Raw genomic sequence first — 6,278 nt, 5'->3', positions numbered from 1 at the left:
AGATTTCACAGGGGAGTGGAGAAATGGGAGGGGAGGGGTGAGTTTAATGTGCTTTGGCTTCTAAAATAGGTCAGCGTGAGCCTTGGGTGTCCACGGGGGCTGGCCACGTCACCAACCCCCAGGACAGCCACTGCCCCTCAGCCCACACGCTATTCCCAGGCTGGCTCTCAGACCTGAGGGTTGCATGGTCGAGTGGTATTTGTGGTTGGGGGTGTGTGTGTGGCGGGGCGAGAAGCGTGAGACAGAGCTGGATGGATGCGGGAACCCAGTCAGCCTGGGACCAGCGTTGGCACATCCGGCAGCAGGGCGGGCGCTGCCCTGAAAGGCTGCCCTGGTGTGGATGGAGATGGCCAGGCAGGGTCTGCTCAGCATCTTAGGCCTGACCCCCTGTGCCAAGGTAGCTGGGCTGACCCTTGCACACATGCAGCAGTTCCCTGGACCTGAGGGCCTCCTGAAGAAAATGTCCAGTGGAGGCTGTGGCCTGTTCCCAGGTTCAGTCCACGCAGACCGACTTAAACTGCACTGCCCTGTGGAGTCATCTGGGCCAGTGGTCAGGCCCGAGCACTGTGGCTGTGCCTCGTGGGGAGTCACGTCCAGGCAGATGACTCTTCCTTCTGGAAGGTGCGCCCACCTGTTGTGGTCTCTGGCCACGACCTGCTCCCTGTAGCCCCGGGACCCCAGGCGGACACTGCAGGGCATGGTGCAGCCCTCCCAAGCACCAGTGCCCTGGCAGAGGGGGCATCTGAGGCCGGGGGACTTCCCTTCACTGTGCTGTCCACCCCTAGGTGGCCAGAGAGCCAGCTACCTGCTCCAAGTCTGGCTTATGTGAGAGGCTGGTGGCCTGGTGGTCAGGCCTCCCTTGTATGCAAGCCTGCTCAAAGAAACAGGATGGGATGGGGAGGGAGGTGGGAGGGAGGTCCAAGAGGGAGGGGGCATATGTGTACCTCTGGCTGATTCATGTTGATGCTTGACAGAAACCAACACTGTAAAGCAATTATCCTTCAATTAAAAATAGATAAATTTAAAATGCAAAAACCCCTAAATTCTAAACATAGAGATTAAAATACTAATATTTTTAAAGAAAAAAAGAGAAAGAAATAGGATGCCTGACTGGATACAGAATTGGGATTCGTGAGGGGTGGCTGACTTCAGGCATAGCTGGATCCAGGATGTTAGACAAGGCTACTGGAACCGCCCCCCTCTCCCTCCCTGCTCTGTTTTCCTTGTGAAGCATTACTCTCAGGTAGATTGTTTCTCCAGCTGAACAAAGATGGCCATTATAATGCCAGGCATAAAATAACTTTTTTAAATAAAATTCTAACCCCCCTACAGGACTCAGGTTGGTGGCCTGTATCATGTGACCATCACTGTCTACTCAGGGTCTCAGAGGCTAGGTGATGCTGATTGGCTGACCTGGGTCATGTGACCATCCCTAGCTAGTCAGGGTCTCAGAGACTGGGTGATGCTGATTGGCTAGCCTGGGTCATGTGCTTATCCCTAGCTAGTCAGGGTCTCAGGGGCTGGGTGATGCAGATTGGCTGGCCTAGGTCATGTGACCATCCCTAGCTAGTCAGGGTCTCAGGGGCTGGGTGATGCTGATTGGTTGGCCTGGGTCATGTGCCCATCCCTAGCTAGTCAGGGTCTCAGAGGCTGGGTGATGCTGATTGGCTGGGCTGGGTCACACTTACACTCCCATCAGAATCACTGGACTGGGGAGAGGATCATTTTCAGAGGAAATCTGGGGAACAAAAGGTGGTCCTGCAGACCCCACACATGCCTCCTACATGTGATCATTCCAGGGGTGGCCAGTGAGGGCTCCCATGTAGAAGTATTTACAAGGGTAAGAGCTTGCTCAGAGGCCTTGGGGCTCCACCTGCCAGCCTCTTCCTTTGGAGCAAAACACTGTGGCTGCCAGGACCTGCGTCTCAGAAAACCCCAGGAAACTTCAAAGGGGCCTGTCCACCTCACCAGCTTTGATCTCAGAAGGGGACTTGCTAAGAAGCATGATCAAAAGGAAAATGGACGGTTCCAGGTATGCGCAGACACCCCCTCTGGGAGGAAACCAAGGCTCTTTCATCCAGGCTGCAGGAGTCGCCGTCTAAAGAGACTTAAAATAGCCTTAAAAACATTTTTCTTTTTATGTTAGAAATGAGCAACAAAACATGCTCCTGTCTTGCTCACCTGGACATCGTAAGGACAAGAAGTGGAGGCTGCCATGGAGCCAGGCTGGGGTCTGTGGATACAAGAATACTATGAGGCTGGTGCTGACCCGAGGGCATCAGGACCACAGGTGCTGTGTGTCTTTGCAAGCTGCTGCCCCTCTCTGGGCCCCAGTTTGAGCTTTTATAATAATAACTGCCATCACCCTCTCCTACTGCACAATGACATCACATGCCATGGCATTCTGGGCCAGATGGTCTTGGCAGATCCTTTCCAGATCAATATTTTATGGATCTAAGTTCCAGGAGCAAGATGATCAGTCAGATGAGACAGAATTCACACTTTAAAATCATTTCTAAAAGCCAGCTGTCCAGATTCCATATTCTGGTGTGGGAGCAAAGAAAAGGATGCTTCTTGAACAGGGAAAAAAACAGGCATGAGCCCCAGTGAGGATGGCAGGTGGGTTGCTGGGTCTTGCGTGACCTCAGCAGGCTTTCCTGGTGGCTTAGACGGTAAAGAATCCGCCTGCAGTATAGGAGACCTGGGTTTGATCCCTGGGTTGGGAAGATTCCCCTGGAGGAGAGCATGGCTACCCACTCCAGTATTCTTGCCTGGACTCCATGGACAGAGGAGCCTGGTGGGCTACGGTCTATGAGCTCGCAAAGTGTCAGACACGACTGAGTGATTTTCACTTTCACTTTGGCGAGTGGTCACTAGGTGGGAAGAGAGAAGGGGCAGCAAACACAGATCCTTCCTTTAAGTCTCCTGACCTTGAGGACTGAGGGAGGGGCGAAGACATCCGTGGGGAATGCAGGTTGGGGGGCGGCACTGAGAACGAGACCCCTGGGGCAGTGGAAACGCCAAGGGCCGGGGAGCTGGGAAAGGTTGGGGCGAGGGCACAGGATGAGGCTGTGACTGATGGTGGGGGTGGCCGTGTCGGGGAGCACAGACCCTCTTCTGCCGCCTGAGGTGAGGAGGGTAATGCAGGCGCAGCTGGGCCTTGATTGTCTCGGCAAGTGGGAATTGAGGTTGTGCGTGAGGAGGGGAGGCATGGTGGGTTTCTCAGCACTGCTGAGGGCCCGGCCCTGGAGGGACAGCGGGTCTGCCGGTGCCAGGATGTGCAGGGCACGGAGATGGGGTGAGGAAGCAGATCTGCCACTTATGGGGCCTGGGCCTGGGAGGGGCTGGCGTGCCCCTGGCAGGTGGAGACTGGCCGCTGGGAGTTGGGGTCGAGGACCACACAGGCCCTCTGAAGCTGTGCATGCTCCCTCCAGGTGCTCCCCAAACACGCTTCTGGGGGCCTGCCTGACGTCCAGGGGCTAACACCTCACCTTCCTATGCAGGGGGTATGGGTTCCACCCCTGCTTGGGGAGCTGAGATTCCACATGCCTGGGGGCCAGAAAACAAGAACATTAACAACAGTGGTAATATTGTAGCAAATTCAATAAAGACCTTAAAAAAACAAAACAAAGCCCCCATACTTCAGTTTCCAAGTCTTCCTCACAGTGGGAATGCTGCAGTCTTCCCACAACAGGGCGGCTCGCTCTCCAGGAGGTGCCAGAGTTGGAAGCAACCTCCTCACTCCTTCTAGAGGGTACATGACTGCCCCGGGCCCCTCTTTAAGAATGTGCTGTTAATCACTCTGGACTTAGGAGTCTGAATTCAGGGGAACATTTACTAGTGTGTGGGAGAAACACAGGTTGGAATAAAAGGAGAAATTAGATTTCCTTTGCAGTTTGGAGGGTAAGCTCAGCATTCACCAAGAGACAATGAGAAAAGCTGACCTCATCAGGAGGAGCCGGTGTGGGGCAGAAAATTAGATCAGATACAGTTATGGGGCGATCAGAACACAGATTTCATTCTCCTTGCCTTTCATCACGGAGGGGAAAGCACTCAAAGGGCTTTAAATTAAAATCAATTCCTGTTAAGTCTTTGGCTAATTTGGTTTGCGATCTCATTCAGCCTGGATGGAGGTGCAGGAAAGAGAGGCCGTCTTAGTTCGTGACCTGGACATGTCCTTGGAAGCACCCTTGTCCCACCTCCCTCCTTAGTGTGTGTGTGTGTGTGTGGGGGTGTGGCTTCACTGGGAAGGACCTGTCACCTCTGCCCAGGGAGGCCTGGACCCTTGCATGCCTTCCAGGCCCTGGTTGCATGGGCAGCGTCTGCTCCCACCCAGCCGATCCAAACTCTTCGTGTGAATTCTGCCTCTTAGTGGATGCCCACTAACAGACAGGTGACCCGTCTGGTCTGTCCAGCATCCTCTGAGGGAGCGTAAGGAAGCAGAAACCCAGAGAAGGACAGCGACTTGAGGTGAGTAACACAGCTTAGGGGTGGAACCCCTGGGACCCGTGCAAGTGACCTTATTTGGTATTTGCAGATGCAGCTGATTCAAGGATCTCAAGATGTAACTAGCTTGGATTAGGCAGGGCCCTGAATCCCATGGCTGGTGTCCTTAGGAGAAAGGAGAGGGAGATTTGAGACAAGGGCACACAGGGGAGGGGCCATGGGAGACTGGAGGGATGCAGCCACGTGCCAAGGAAACCAGGAGCCGCCAGACGCTGGAGAGGCAGGAAGGACCCTCCCCTAGAGCCTCCAGAAACAGTATGGCCTGCTGACACCTTGACTCCAACTCCAGCCTCCAGAACTGTCATTTAATCCCCCCAGCTTGTGGTCATTTGTTACGGCAGCCCCAGGTCACGGATGCAGGCCCTGTGACCATAGACTTGTTTCCGTGGAGACAGCCAGTCTCAGGGCTCCTGACAGGCGCTGCCAATAGTAGGAACTTCCGCAGGCACCGATGGCTGTCCCAGGCGGGAGGGGTAAGGTTGGCAGGTGTGCGCTGCTCCCTGACGGACACCCCCAACCTGTCAGGTGGCTCCCGCGTGGGTCCCTCGACGCCCCACCCCACCCCCGATGGCTGCTCACCTGTGTACAGGGGCCCCTCCTGGAACCGAATCCTGGTGCTGGAGAAGTGAAAGTGCAGGGAGCTCGGCACTGGGCCCACTCACACCTGATCCTTGGCCGTGGCTGCCCCCGCGACTCTTGCCTCTGCTCCTGCTGAACCCAGTCTCCCTGTGACCTCAGGTCACCTCCGTCCATCAGCATCAGACCCGAGTGGGTCCCCACCGCGAGGCTCTGCAGCCTCCCAGTGTCCATCTCATTCAGGGCTCATCCAGCCTGCCCCTCGCAGTGTCTCCCATCCAGGCCACCGTGGGCGGGGCCAGACTCATGCACTTCCGTGGGTCCCTTGTGGACCCAAGCCCAGTTCTGGGGCGTGGGAACAAGGCACTGCCACAGGGCATGTCTGGGCACGGTGTGGGCCTGGGGTCAGAAGAAACTGGGGCCTCGGTCAAGACCACTGAGAATGCCCAGACAGTGACGTCAGCACGTCCACCGGCAGGTCCTTCTGGGAGCGGCCAAGTGACCACACAGGAGGCGAGCCGTGGATGCTCAGCTGCAGGGGGGGCCTTCTGCCTCACACTGGGGCCCAACTCGGGGGCCTCCCTCCCAGCCCGCATCCCGGCAGCGCCCCACCACCACCCCGCCCACCTTCTTGGGACGCTTTCATTTATGCGTCCTGAACAGAAGTGTGAATTCACACCACTCGGGTCACTGACTCACCCAAGTGCTGTTAGCTGCTAATTATAATCAAATCTTTGATGAGCTGTATTTCTTACCTTCTTAATTAAAATAATGATGATTAATGGAGTGGAGGGCATCTAGCTCTGCAGTTATCCCAGACAGTTCTACGGAGCTCACGCCCAGTTCCGGGGCAAGCCCCGGCTGAGTGAGCAGTCAGGGTCCAGCTGACCTAGAATTTCTGGTCACCCACTGCTCACTGCTCCAGAGCCATCCCACCATCCTGGGGCGGGGGTGGGGGGGGCGCTGGATCCAGGCTGAGGGGAGAGGACAGAGCGGCTGCCTCCTGTCCTTGAGTTAATTCAGTCAGCTCAGCAGCTTCAGTGTTTAAACCAGCAGGAGATTCGGGGGTGGGAGGGGCTGTGAGCAGGCAGGGCGGGGGGGCAGCAGTGCCGCTCACGTCTGGCCCTGTGGGCCTGGTCTCAGCCCCCCTGAATGGCCAGCAGCATCACTGTCCCTGCTGAACCCCAGGGCTTCAA

The 6,278-nt window shown here is 56.1% G+C and overlaps 1 long non-coding RNA gene across 2 annotated transcripts; it reads left to right on the top strand.

The window, feature by feature from the left end:
• Positions 1-1,031: 1,031 nt before the first annotated feature.
• On the top strand, positions 1,032-6,278 carry LOC123334191. Of its 2 annotated transcripts, XR_006552025.1 has the most exons (4): positions 1,032-2,032; positions 2,147-2,290; positions 4,123-4,470; positions 5,032-6,278. It is a non-coding gene; the product is annotated as an uncharacterized LOC123334191 (long non-coding RNA). The 2 variants fall into 2 exon arrangements; XR_006552026.1 differs by lacking the exon at positions 5,032-6,278 and having other exon boundaries at positions 4,123-4,997.

Source organism: Bubalus bubalis, chromosome 6 (genome assembly GCF_019923935.1).
Source record: "Bubalus bubalis isolate 160015118507 breed Murrah chromosome 6, NDDB_SH_1, whole genome shotgun sequence".
Lineage (NCBI taxonomy): Eukaryota > Metazoa > Chordata > Mammalia > Artiodactyla > Bovidae > Bubalus > Bubalus bubalis.
This window is presented reverse-complemented; position numbering and strand designations above follow the sequence as displayed.